General features: G+C 46.0%; 12 non-coding genes and 29 pseudogenes across 12 annotated transcripts; all 41 read right to left on the bottom strand.

Annotated features, from left to right (window-relative positions):
* Positions 1 to 384: 384 nt before the first annotated feature.
* On the bottom strand, positions 385 to 503 carry LOC142113961 (5S ribosomal RNA; annotated as a pseudogene).
* Positions 504 to 583: 80 nt separating this feature from the next.
* Positions 584 to 702, bottom strand: LOC142114458 (5S ribosomal RNA; annotated as a pseudogene).
* Positions 703 to 939: 237 nt separating this feature from the next.
* Positions 940 to 1,057, bottom strand: LOC142114165 (5S ribosomal RNA; annotated as a pseudogene).
* An 81-nt stretch (positions 1,058 to 1,138) lies between these two features.
* Positions 1,139 to 1,257, bottom strand: LOC142114104 (5S ribosomal RNA; annotated as a pseudogene).
* Positions 1,258 to 1,338: 81 nt separating this feature from the next.
* LOC142114158 (5S ribosomal RNA) lies at positions 1,339 to 1,456 on the bottom strand (annotated as a pseudogene).
* An 81-nt stretch (positions 1,457 to 1,537) lies between these two features.
* Positions 1,538 to 1,656, bottom strand: LOC142114038 (5S ribosomal RNA; annotated as a pseudogene).
* An 81-nt stretch (positions 1,657 to 1,737) lies between these two features.
* LOC142114188 (5S ribosomal RNA) lies at positions 1,738 to 1,856 on the bottom strand (annotated as a pseudogene).
* An 81-nt stretch (positions 1,857 to 1,937) lies between these two features.
* On the bottom strand, positions 1,938 to 2,056 carry LOC142114678 (5S ribosomal RNA; annotated as a pseudogene).
* A 70-nt stretch (positions 2,057 to 2,126) lies between these two features.
* Positions 2,127 to 2,245, bottom strand: LOC142114064 (5S ribosomal RNA; annotated as a pseudogene).
* A 79-nt stretch (positions 2,246 to 2,324) lies between these two features.
* Positions 2,325 to 2,443, bottom strand: LOC142114437 (5S ribosomal RNA; annotated as a pseudogene).
* An 81-nt stretch (positions 2,444 to 2,524) lies between these two features.
* Positions 2,525 to 2,643, bottom strand: LOC142114704 (5S ribosomal RNA; annotated as a pseudogene).
* An 82-nt stretch (positions 2,644 to 2,725) lies between these two features.
* On the bottom strand, positions 2,726 to 2,844 carry LOC142114061 (5S ribosomal RNA; annotated as a pseudogene).
* Positions 2,845 to 3,122: 278 nt separating this feature from the next.
* LOC142114412 (5S ribosomal RNA) lies at positions 3,123 to 3,241 on the bottom strand. Its single transcript, XR_012681879.1, has one exon. It is a non-coding gene; the product is annotated as a 5S ribosomal RNA (ribosomal RNA).
* An 81-nt stretch (positions 3,242 to 3,322) lies between these two features.
* On the bottom strand, positions 3,323 to 3,441 carry LOC142114636 (5S ribosomal RNA; annotated as a pseudogene).
* Positions 3,442 to 3,520: 79 nt separating this feature from the next.
* On the bottom strand, positions 3,521 to 3,639 carry LOC142114542 (5S ribosomal RNA). The gene has a single exon (XR_012681892.1). It is a non-coding gene; the product is annotated as a 5S ribosomal RNA (ribosomal RNA).
* Positions 3,640 to 3,720: 81 nt separating this feature from the next.
* Positions 3,721 to 3,839, bottom strand: LOC142114537 (5S ribosomal RNA; annotated as a pseudogene).
* An 81-nt stretch (positions 3,840 to 3,920) lies between these two features.
* Positions 3,921 to 4,039, bottom strand: LOC142114239 (5S ribosomal RNA). Its single transcript, XR_012681737.1, has one exon. It is a non-coding gene; the product is annotated as a 5S ribosomal RNA (ribosomal RNA).
* An 80-nt stretch (positions 4,040 to 4,119) lies between these two features.
* Positions 4,120 to 4,238, bottom strand: LOC142114568 (5S ribosomal RNA; annotated as a pseudogene).
* A 272-nt stretch (positions 4,239 to 4,510) lies between these two features.
* On the bottom strand, positions 4,511 to 4,629 carry LOC142113976 (5S ribosomal RNA; annotated as a pseudogene).
* Positions 4,630 to 4,709: 80 nt separating this feature from the next.
* LOC142114400 (5S ribosomal RNA) lies at positions 4,710 to 4,828 on the bottom strand (annotated as a pseudogene).
* An 81-nt stretch (positions 4,829 to 4,909) lies between these two features.
* Positions 4,910 to 5,028, bottom strand: LOC142114081 (5S ribosomal RNA). The gene has a single exon (XR_012681683.1). It is a non-coding gene; the product is annotated as a 5S ribosomal RNA (ribosomal RNA).
* Positions 5,029 to 5,110: 82 nt separating this feature from the next.
* LOC142114347 (5S ribosomal RNA) lies at positions 5,111 to 5,229 on the bottom strand. Its single transcript, XR_012681836.1, has one exon. It is a non-coding gene; the product is annotated as a 5S ribosomal RNA (ribosomal RNA).
* A 240-nt stretch (positions 5,230 to 5,469) lies between these two features.
* LOC142114569 (5S ribosomal RNA) lies at positions 5,470 to 5,588 on the bottom strand (annotated as a pseudogene).
* Positions 5,589 to 5,669: 81 nt separating this feature from the next.
* LOC142114238 (5S ribosomal RNA) lies at positions 5,670 to 5,788 on the bottom strand. The gene has a single exon (XR_012681736.1). It is a non-coding gene; the product is annotated as a 5S ribosomal RNA (ribosomal RNA).
* Positions 5,789 to 5,868: 80 nt separating this feature from the next.
* Positions 5,869 to 5,987, bottom strand: LOC142114567 (5S ribosomal RNA; annotated as a pseudogene).
* Positions 5,988 to 6,259: 272 nt separating this feature from the next.
* On the bottom strand, positions 6,260 to 6,378 carry LOC142113975 (5S ribosomal RNA; annotated as a pseudogene).
* An 80-nt stretch (positions 6,379 to 6,458) lies between these two features.
* On the bottom strand, positions 6,459 to 6,577 carry LOC142114399 (5S ribosomal RNA; annotated as a pseudogene).
* An 81-nt stretch (positions 6,578 to 6,658) lies between these two features.
* On the bottom strand, positions 6,659 to 6,777 carry LOC142114069 (5S ribosomal RNA). The gene has a single exon (XR_012681682.1). It is a non-coding gene; the product is annotated as a 5S ribosomal RNA (ribosomal RNA).
* Positions 6,778 to 6,859: 82 nt separating this feature from the next.
* Positions 6,860 to 6,977, bottom strand: LOC142114340 (5S ribosomal RNA). The gene has a single exon (XR_012681830.1). It is a non-coding gene; the product is annotated as a 5S ribosomal RNA (ribosomal RNA).
* A 241-nt stretch (positions 6,978 to 7,218) lies between these two features.
* LOC142114522 (5S ribosomal RNA) lies at positions 7,219 to 7,337 on the bottom strand (annotated as a pseudogene).
* An 81-nt stretch (positions 7,338 to 7,418) lies between these two features.
* LOC142114621 (5S ribosomal RNA) lies at positions 7,419 to 7,537 on the bottom strand (annotated as a pseudogene).
* Positions 7,538 to 7,618: 81 nt separating this feature from the next.
* Positions 7,619 to 7,737, bottom strand: LOC142113989 (5S ribosomal RNA; annotated as a pseudogene).
* Positions 7,738 to 7,816: 79 nt separating this feature from the next.
* Positions 7,817 to 7,935, bottom strand: LOC142114409 (5S ribosomal RNA; annotated as a pseudogene).
* Positions 7,936 to 8,174: 239 nt separating this feature from the next.
* On the bottom strand, positions 8,175 to 8,293 carry LOC142114212 (5S ribosomal RNA). The gene has a single exon (XR_012681712.1). It is a non-coding gene; the product is annotated as a 5S ribosomal RNA (ribosomal RNA).
* Positions 8,294 to 8,375: 82 nt separating this feature from the next.
* On the bottom strand, positions 8,376 to 8,484 carry LOC142114154 (5S ribosomal RNA; annotated as a pseudogene).
* An 81-nt stretch (positions 8,485 to 8,565) lies between these two features.
* On the bottom strand, positions 8,566 to 8,684 carry LOC142114036 (5S ribosomal RNA; annotated as a pseudogene).
* Positions 8,685 to 8,764: 80 nt separating this feature from the next.
* Positions 8,765 to 8,883, bottom strand: LOC142114616 (5S ribosomal RNA; annotated as a pseudogene).
* An 81-nt stretch (positions 8,884 to 8,964) lies between these two features.
* LOC142114007 (5S ribosomal RNA) lies at positions 8,965 to 9,083 on the bottom strand. The gene has a single exon (XR_012681675.1). It is a non-coding gene; the product is annotated as a 5S ribosomal RNA (ribosomal RNA).
* An 80-nt stretch (positions 9,084 to 9,163) lies between these two features.
* On the bottom strand, positions 9,164 to 9,282 carry LOC142114210 (5S ribosomal RNA). Its single transcript, XR_012681710.1, has one exon. It is a non-coding gene; the product is annotated as a 5S ribosomal RNA (ribosomal RNA).
* A 272-nt stretch (positions 9,283 to 9,554) lies between these two features.
* On the bottom strand, positions 9,555 to 9,673 carry LOC142114259 (5S ribosomal RNA). Its single transcript, XR_012681756.1, has one exon. It is a non-coding gene; the product is annotated as a 5S ribosomal RNA (ribosomal RNA).
* Positions 9,674 to 9,753: 80 nt separating this feature from the next.
* LOC142114565 (5S ribosomal RNA) lies at positions 9,754 to 9,872 on the bottom strand (annotated as a pseudogene).
* Positions 9,873 to 10,000: the final 128 nt, after the last annotated feature.

The following is a 10,000-nucleotide window of genomic DNA, read 5'->3' as shown; positions in this document are numbered from 1 at the left end:
AGCCAGAACAAGAGAGAAAAAAAAAAGTACTAACCAGGCCTGGACCTGCTTAGCTTTCAAGATCAGACGAGATTGGGCTTGTTCAGGGTGTTGTGGTTGTAGGATTTGGTTTCTTTAGGACCTACATCACTTATACATCTGAAAACCAGCATTGAAGGAAGCCGGATCAAAAGAGAAAAAAAAAGGCCTACAGCACCTGGCAGTCCTAGGTGGTCTCCCATCCATGTACTAACCAGGCCTGGACCTGCTTAGCTTTCAAGATCAGACGAGATTGGGCTTGTTCAGGGTGTTGTGGTTGTAGGATTTGGTTTCTTTATGACCTACATCTCTTATACATCTAAAAACCAGCATTGAAGGAAGCCGGAACAAGAGAGAAAAAAAAAAAGCCTACAGCACCTGGTATTCCCAGGTGGTCTCCCATCCAAGTACTAACCAGGCCTGGCCCTGCTTAGCTTCCAAGATCAAACGAGATTGGGCTTGTTTAGAGATGTGTAGCTGTAGGTTTTGGTTTCCTATTGACCTACATCTCTTATAATCTCAAAACCAGCATTGAAGGAAGCCGGAACAAGAGAGAAAAAAAAAAGGCCTACAGCACCTGGTATTCCCAGGTAGTCTCCCATCCAAGTACTAACCAGGCCTGTCCCTGCTTAGCTTCCAAGATCAGACGAGATTGGGCTTGTTCAGGGTGGTGTGGCTGTAGGTATTGTTTTTCTATTGACCTACATCTCTTATACATCTCAAAACCAGCATTGAAGGAGGCCGGAACAAGAGAGAAAAAAAAGTACTAACCAGGCCCGGACCTGCTTAGCTTTCAAGATCAGACGAGATTGGGCTTGTTCAGGGTGGTGTGGCTGTAGGTATCGGTTTCCTATTGACCTACATCTCTTATACATCTCAAAACCAGCATTGAAGGAGGCCGGAACAAGAGAGAAAAAAAAAAGCCTACAGCATCTGGTATTTCCATGTGGTCTCCCATCCAAGTACTAACCAGGCCTGGCCCTGCTTAGCTTCCAAGATCAGACAAGATTGGCTTGTTCAGGGTGGAGTGGCTGTAGGTATTGGTTTCCTATTGACCTACATCTCTTATACATCTCAAAACCAGCATTGAAGGAAGCCGGAAGAAGAGAGAAAAAAAAAAGGCCTACAACACCTGGTATTCCCAGGTGGTCTCCCATCAAAGTACTAATCAGGTACGGCTCTGCTTAGCTTCCAAAATCAAACGAGATTGGGCTTGTTCAGGGTGGTGTGGCTGTAGTTATTGGGTTCGTAATGAACTACATCTCTTATACATCTCAAAACCAGCATTGAAGGAAGCCAGAACAAGAGAGAAAAAAAAAAGGCCTACAGCACCTGGTATTCCAGGTGGTCTCCCATCCAAGTACTAACCAGGCCTGGCACTGCTTAGCTTCCAAGATCAGACGAGATTGTGCTTGTTCAAAGTGGAGTGGTTGTAGGTATTGGTTGCCTAATGAACTACATCTCTTATACATTTCAAAACCAGCATTGAAGGAAGCCAGAACAAGAGAGAAAAAAAAAAGGCCTACAGCACCTGGTATTCCCAGGTGGTCTCCTATCCAAAAACTAACCAGGCAAAGCCCTGCTTAGCTTCCAAGATCAGATGAGATTGGGTTTATTCAGGGTGGTGTGGCTGTAGGTATTGTTTTTCTAATGACCTACATCACTTATACATCTCAAAATAAGCATTGAAGGAAGCCGGAACAAGAGAGGAAAAAAAATGGCCTACAGCACCTGGTATTCCTAGGTGGTCTCCCATTCAAGTACTAACTAGGCCTGGCTCTGCTTATTTTTCAAGATCAGACGAGATTGTGCTTGTTCAAGGTGGAGTGGTTGTAGGTATTGGTTTCCTATTGACCTACATCTCTTATACATCTTAAAACCAGCATTGAAGGAAGCCGGAACAAGAGAGAAAAAAAAAAGGCCTACAGCAGCTGGTATTGCCAGGTGGTCTCCCATCCAAGTACTAACCAGGCCCAGCCCTGCTTCGCTTCCAAGATCAGACGAGATTGGGCTTGTTCAGGGTGGTGTGGCTGTAGGTATTGGTTTCCTATTGACCTACATCTCAAAACCAGCATTGAAGGAAGCCGGAACAAGAGAGAAAAAAAAAAGGCCTACAGCATCTGGTATTCCCAGGAGGTCTCCCATCAAAGTACTAACCAGGCCCGGCCCTGCTTAGCTTCCAAGACCAAACGAGATTGGGCTTGTTCAGAGATGTGTAGCTGTAGGTATTGGTTTTCTATTGACCTACATCTCTTATAATCTCAAAACCAGCATTGAAGGAAGCCGGAACAAGAGAGAAAAAGAAAGGCCTACAGCACCTGGTATTCCCAGGTGGTCTCCCATCCAAGTACTAACCAGGCCTGTCCCTGCTTAGCTTCCAAGATCAGACGAGATTGGGCTTGTTCAGGGTGGTGCGGCTGTAGGTTTTGTTTTCCTATTGACCTACATCTCTTATACATCTAAAAACCAGCATTGAAGGAAGCCGGAACAAGAGAGAAAAAAAAAAAGCCTACAGCACCTGGTATTCCCAGGTGGTCTCGCATCCAAGTACTAACCAGGCCCGGCTCTGCTTAGCTTCCAAGATCAGACGAGATTGGGCTTGTTTAGGGTGGTGTGGCTGTAGGTATTGGTTCCCTATTGACCTACATCTCTTATACATCTCAAAACCAGCATTGAAGGAAGTCGGAACAAGAGAGAAAAAAAAAAATGCCTACAGCACCTGGTATTCCCAGGTGGTCTCGCATCCAAGTACTAACCAGGCCCGGCTCTGCTTAGCTTCCAAGATCAGACGAGATTAGGCTTGTTCAGGGTGTTGTGGCTGTAGGATTTGGTTTCTTAATGACCTACATCACTTATACATCTGAAAACCAGCATTGAAGGAAGCCGGATCAAAAGAGAAAAAAAAAGCCTACAGCACCTGGTATTCCCAGGTGGTCTCCCATCCATGTACTAACTAGGCCTGGCGCGGCTTATCTTTCAAGATCAGACGAGATTGTGCTTGTTCAAGGTGGAGTGGCTGTAGGTATTAGTTTCCTATTGACCTACATCTCTTATAAATCTCAACACCAGCATTGAAGGAAGCCAGAACAAGAGAGAAAAAAAAAGGCCTACAGCACCTGGTATTCCCAGGTGGTCTCCCATCCAAGTACTAACCAGGCCCGGCCCTGCTTAGCTTCCAAGATCAGATGAGATTGGGCTTGTTCAGGGTGGTGTGGCTGTAGGTATTGTTTTCCTATTGACCTACATCTCTTATACATCTAGAAACCAGCATTGAAGGAAGCCGGAACAAGAGAGAAGAAAAAAAGGCCTACAGCACCTGGTATTCCCAGGTGGTCTCCCATCCAAGTACTAACAAGGCCTAGCTCTGCTTAGCTTCCAAGATCAGACGAGATTGGGCTTGTTCAGGGTGGTGTGGCTGTAGGTATTGGTTTCCGATTGACCTACATCTCTTATACATCTCAAAACCAGCATTGAAGGAGGCCGGAACAAGAGAGAAAAAAAAAGCCTACAGCACCTGGTATTTCCAGGTGGTCTCCCATCCAAGTACTAACCAGGCCCAGCCCTGCTTAGCTTCCAAGATCAGATGAGATTGGGCTTGTTCAGGGTGGTGTGGCTGTAGGTATTGCTTTCCTATTGACCTACATCTCTTATACATCTAGAAACCAACATTGAAGGAAGCCGGAACAAGAGAGAAGAAAAAAAGGCCTACAGCACCTTGTATTTCCAGGTGGTCTCCCATCCAAGTACTAACCAGGCCCGTCCCTGCTTATCTTCCAAGATCAGATGAGATTGGGCTTGTTCAGGGTGGTGTGGCTGTAGGTATTGTTTTCCTATTGACCTACATCACTTATACATCTAGAAACCAGCATTGAAGGAAGCCGGAACAAGAGAGAAGAAAAAAAGGCCTACAGCACCTGGTATTCCCAGGTGGTCTCCCATCCAAGTACTAACCAGGCCCGGCTCTGCTTAGCTTCCAAGATCAGACGAGATTGGGCTTGTTCAGGGTGGTGTGGCTGTAGGTATTGGCTTCCTATTGACCTACATCTCTTATACATCTGAAAACCAGCATTGAAGGAGGCCGGAACAAGAGAGAAAAAAAAAAGCCTACAGCACCTGGTATTTCCAGGTGGTCTCCCATCCAAGTACTAACCAGGCCCAGCCCTGCTTAGCTTCCAAGATCAGATGAGATTTTGCTTGTTCAGGGTGGTGTGGCTGTAGGTATTGCTTTCCTATTGACCTACATCTCTTATACATCTCAAAACCAGCATTGAAGGAAGTCGGAACAAGAGAGAAAAAAAAAATGGCCTACAGCACCTGGTATCCCCAGGTGGTCTTGCATCCAAGTACTAACCAGACCTGGCTCTGCTTAGCTTCCAAGATCAGGCTTGTTCAGGGTGGTGTGGCTGTAAGTATTGGTTTCCTATTGACCTACATCTCTTATACATCTAAAAACCAGCATTGAAGGAAGCCGGAACAAGAGAGAAAAAAAAAAGGCCTATAGCACCTGGTATTCCCAGGTGGTCTCCCATCCAAGTACTAACCAGGCCTGGCCCTGCTTAGTTTCCAAGATCAAACGAGATTGGGCTTGTTCAGAGATGTGTAGCTGTAGGTTTTGGTTTCCTATTGACCTACATCTCTTATAATCTCAAAACCAGCATTGAAGGAAGCCGGAACAAGAGAGAAAAAAAAAAGGCCTACAGCACCTGGTATTCCCAGGTGGTCTCCCATCCAAGTACTAACCAGGTCTGTCCCTGCTTAGCTTCCAAGATCAGACGAGATTGGGCTTGTTCAGGGTGGTGTGGCTGTAGGTATTGTTTTCCTATTGACCTACATCTCTTATACATCTAGAAAACAGCATTGAAGGAAGCCGGAACAAGAGAGAAGAAAAAAAGGCCTACAGCACCTGGTATTTCCAGGTGGTCTCCCATCCAAGTACTAACCAGGCCCAGCCCTGCTTAGCTTCCAAGATCAGACGAGATTGGGCTTGTTCAGGGTGGTGTGGCTGTAGGTATTGTTTTCCTATTGACCTACATCTCTTATACATCTAAAAACAAGCATTGAAGGAAGCCGGAACAAGAGAGAAAAAAAAAAAGGCCTACAGCACCTGGTATTCCCAGGTGGTCTCCCATCCAAGTACTAACCAGGCCCGGCCCTGCTTAGCTTCCAAGATCAGACAAGATTGGGCTGGTCCAGGGTGGTGTGGCTGTAGGTATTGGTTTCCTAATGACCTACATCACTTTTACATTTTAAAACCAGCATTGAAGGAAGCCAGAACAAGAGAGAAAAAAAAAAGTACTAACCAGGCCCGGACCTGCTTAGCTTTCAAGATCAGATGAGATTGGGCTTGTTCAGGGTGGTGTGGCTGTAGGTATTGTATTCCTATTGACCTACATCTCTTATACATCGCAAAACCAGCATTGAAGGAAGTCGGAACAAGAGAGAAAAAAAAAGGGCCTACAGCACCTGGTATTCCCAGGTGGTCTCCCATCCAAGTACTAACCAGGCCTGTCCCTGTTTAGCTTCGAAGATCAGATGAGATTGGGCTTGTTCAGGGTGGTGTGGCTGTAGGTATTGTTTTCCTATTGACCTACATCTCTTATACATCTAGAAACCAGCATTGAAGGAAGCCGGAACAAGAGAGAAGAAAAAAAGGCCTACAGCACCTGGTATTCCCAGGTGGTCTCCCATCCAAGTACTAACCAGGCCCGGCTCTGCTTAGCTTCCAAGATCAGACGAGATTGGGCTTGTTCAGGGTGGTGTGGCTGTAGGTATTGGCTTCCTATTGACCTACATCTCTTATACATCTGAAAACCAGCATTGAAGGAGGCCGGAACAAGAGAGAAAAAAAAAAGCCTACAGCACCTGGTATTTCCAGGTGGTCTCCCATCCAAGTACTAACCAGGCCCAGCCCTGCTTAGCTTCCAAGATCAGATGAGATTTTGCTTGTTCAGGGTGGTGTGGCTGTAGGTATTGCTTTCCTATTGACCTACATCTCTTATACATCTCAAAACCAGCATTGAAGGAAGTCGGAACAAGAGAGAAAAAAAAAATGGCCTACAGCACCTGGTATCCCCAGGTGGTCTCGCATCCAAGTACTAACCAGACCTGGCTCTGCTTAGCTTCCAAGATCAGGCTTGTTCAGGGTGGTGTGGCTGTAAGTATTGGTTTCCTATTGACCTACATCTCTTATACATCTAAAAACCAGCATTGAAGGAAGCCGGAACAAGAGAGAAAAAAAAAAGGCCTATAGCACCTGGTATTCCCAGGTGGTCTCCCATCCAAGTACTAACCAGGCCTGGCCCTGCTTAGTTTCCAAGATCAAACGAGATTGGGCTTGTTCAGAGATGTGTAGCTGTAGGTTTTGGTTTGCTATTGACCTACATCTCTTATAATCTCAAAACCAGCATTGAAGGAAGCCGGAACAAGAGAGAAAAAAAAAAGGCCTACAGCACCTGGTATTCCCAGGTGGTCTCCCATCCAAGTACTAACCAGGTCTGTCCCTGCTTAGCTTCCAAGATCAGACGAGATTGGGCTTGTTCAGGGTGGTGTGGCTGTAGGTATTGTTTTCCTATTGACCTACATCTCTTATACATCTAGAAAACAGCATTGAAGGAAGCCGGAACAAGAGAGAAGAAAAAAAGGCCTACAGCACCTGGTATTTCCAGGTGGTCTCCCATCCAAGTACTAACCAGGCCCAGCCCTGCTTAGCTTCCAAGATCAGACGAGATTGGGCTTGTTCAGGGTGGTGTGGCTGTAGGTATTGTTTTCCTATTGACCTACATCTCTTATACATCTAAAAACAAGCATTGAAGGAAGCCGGAACAAGAGAGAAAAAAAAAAAGGCCTACAGCACCTGGTATTCCCAGGTGGTCTCCCATCCAAGTACTAACCAGGCCCGGCCCTGCTTAGCTTCCAAGATCAGACGAGATTGGGCGGTCCAGGGTGGTGCGGCTGTAGGTATTGGTTTCCTAATGACCTACATCACTTTTACATTTTAAAACCAGCATTGAAGGAAGCCAGAACAAGAGAGAAAAAAAAAAGTACTAACCAGGCCCGGACCTGCTTAGCTTTCAAGATCAGATGAGATTGGGCTTGTTCAGGGTGGTGTGGCTGTAGGTATTGTATTCCTATTGACCTACATCTCTTATACATCGCAAAACCAGCATTGAAGGAAGTCGGAACAAGAGAGAAAAAAAAAAGGGCCTACAGCACCTGGTATTCCCAGGTGGTCTCCCATCCAAGTACTAACCAGGCCCGTCCCTGTTTAGCTTCGAAGATCAGATGAGATTGGGCTTGTTCAGGGTGGTGTGGCTGTATGTATTGGTTTCCTATTGACCTACATCTCTTATACATCTAAAAACCAGCATTGAAGGAAGCTGGAACAAGAGAGAAAAAAAAAAAGCCTACAGCACCTGGTATTCCCAGGTGGTCTTCCATCCAAGTACTAACCAGGCCTGGCACTGCTTAGCTTCCAAGATCAGACGAGATTGGGCTTGTTCAGGGTGGTGTGGCTGTAGGTATTGTTTTCCTATTGACCTACATCTCTTATACATCTAGAAAACAGCATTGAAGGAAGCCGGAACAAGAGAGAAGAAAAAAAGGCCTACCGCACCTGGTATTTCCAGGTGGTCTCCCATCCAAATACTAACCAGGCCCGGCTCTGCTTAGCTTCCAAGATCAAACGAGATTGGGCTTGTTCAGAGATGTGTAGCTGTAGGTATTGGGTTTGTATTGACCTACATCTCTTATAATCTGAAAACCAGCATTGAAGGAGGCCGGAACAAGAGAGAAAAAAAAAAGCCTACTGCACCTGGTATTTCCAGGTGGTCTCCCATCCAAGTACTAACCAGGCCCAGCCCTGCTTAGCTTCCAAGATCAGACGAGATTGGGCTTGTCCAGGGTGGTGTGGCTGTAGGTATTGGTTTACTAATGACCTACATCACTTATACATTTTAAAACCAGCATTGAAGGAAGCCAGAACAAGAGAGAAAAAAAAAAGTACTAACCAGGCCCAGACCTGCTTAGCTTTCAAGATCAGACGAGATTGGGCTTGTTCAGGGTGGTGTGGCTGTAGGTATTGGTTTTCTATTGACCTACATCTCTTATACATATCAAAACCAGCATTGAAGGAGGCCGGAACAAGAGAGAAAAAAAAAAGCCTACAGCACCTGGTATTTCCAGGTGGTCTCCCATCCAAGTACTAACCAGGCCCAGCCCTGCTTAGCTTCCAAGATCAGACGAGATTGGGCTTGTTCAGGGTGGTGTGGCTGTAGGTTATGGTTTCCTATTGACCTACATCTCTTATACATCTCAAAACCAGCATTGAAGGAAGTCGGAACAAGAGAAAAAAAAAAAAGGGCCTACAGCACCTGGTATTCCCAGGTGGTCTCCCATCCAAGTACTAACCAGGCCCGGCTCTGCTTAGCTTCCAAGATCAGGCTTGTTCAGGGTGGTGTGGCTGTATGTATTGGTTTTCTATTGACCTACATCTCTTATACATCTAAAAACCAGCATTGAAGGAAGCCGGAACAAGAGAGAAAAAAAAAAAGCCTACAGCACCTGGTATTCCCAGGTGGTCTCCCATCCAAGTACTAACCAGGCCTGGCCCTGCTTAGCTTCCAAGATCAGACAAGATTGGGCTTGTTTAGAGATGTGTAGCTGTAGGTTCTGGTTTCCTATTGACCTACATCTCTTATTATCTCAAAACCAGCATTGAAGGAAGCCGGAACAAGAGAGAAAATAAAAAGGCCTACAGCACCTAGTATTCCCAGGTGGTCTCCCATCCAAGTACTAACCAGGCCTGTTCCTGCTTAGCTTCCAAGATCAGACGAGATTGGGCTTGTTCAGGGTGGTGTGGCTGTAGGTAATGTTTTCCTATTGACCTACATCTCTTATACATCTAGAAACCAGCATTGAAGGAAGCCGGAACAAGAGAGAAGAAAAAAAGGCCTACAGCACCTGGTATTCCCAGGTGGTCTCCCATCCAAGTACTAACCAGGCCCGTCCCTGCTTAGCTTCCAAGATCAGACGAGATTGGGCTAGTTCAGGGTGGTGTGGCTGTAGGTATTGTTTTCCTATTGACCTACATCTCTTATACATCTAGAAACCAGCATTGAAGGAGGCCGGAACAAGAGAGAAAAAAAAAAGCCTACAGCACCTGGTATTTCCAGGTGGTCTCCCATCCAAGTACTAACCAGGCCCAGCCCTGCTTAGCTTCCAAGATCAGACGAGATTGGGCTTGTTCAGGGTGGTGTGGCTGTAGGTATTGGTTTCCTATTGACCTACATCTCTTATACATCTCAAAACCAGCATTGAGGGAAGTCGGAACAAGAGAGAATAAAAAAAAGGGCCTACAGCACCTGGTATCCCCAGGTGGTCTCGCATCCAAGTACTAACCAGGCCCGGCTCTGCTTAGCTTCCAAGATCAGGCTTGTTCAGGGTGGTGTGGCTGTAGGTATTGGTTTCCTATTGCCCTACATCTCTTATAATCTAAAAACCAGCATTGAAGGAAGCCGGAACAAGAGAGAAAAAAAAAAGGCCTACAGCACCTGGTATTCCCAGGTGGTCTCCCATCCAAGTACTAACCAGGCCCGTCCCTGCTTAGCTTCCAAGATCAGATGAGATTGGGCTTGTTCAGGGTGGTGTGGCTGTAGGTATTGTTTTCCTATTGACCTACATCTCTTATACATCTAGAAAACAGCATTGAAGGAAGCCGGAACAAGAGAGAAAAAAAAAAGCCTACAGCACCTGGTATTTCCAGGTGGTCTCCCATCCAAGTACTAACCAGGCCCAGCCCTGCTTAGCTTCCAAGATCAGATGAGATTTTGCTTGTTCAGGGTGGTGTGGCTGTAGGTATTGCTTTCCTATTGACCTACATCTCTTATACATCTCAAAACCAGCATTGAAGGAAGTCGGAACAAGAGAGAAAAAAAAAATGGCCTACAGCACCTGGTATCCCCAGGTGGTCTCGCATCCAAGTACT

Source organism: Mixophyes fleayi, unplaced genomic scaffold, assembly GCF_038048845.1.
Source record: "Mixophyes fleayi isolate aMixFle1 unplaced genomic scaffold, aMixFle1.hap1 Scaffold_145, whole genome shotgun sequence".
Taxonomy (NCBI): domain Eukaryota; kingdom Metazoa; phylum Chordata; class Amphibia; order Anura; family Limnodynastidae; genus Mixophyes; species Mixophyes fleayi.
The sequence above is the reverse complement of the archived record's forward strand: the minus strand, read 5'-3'. Positions and strand labels throughout refer to the sequence as shown.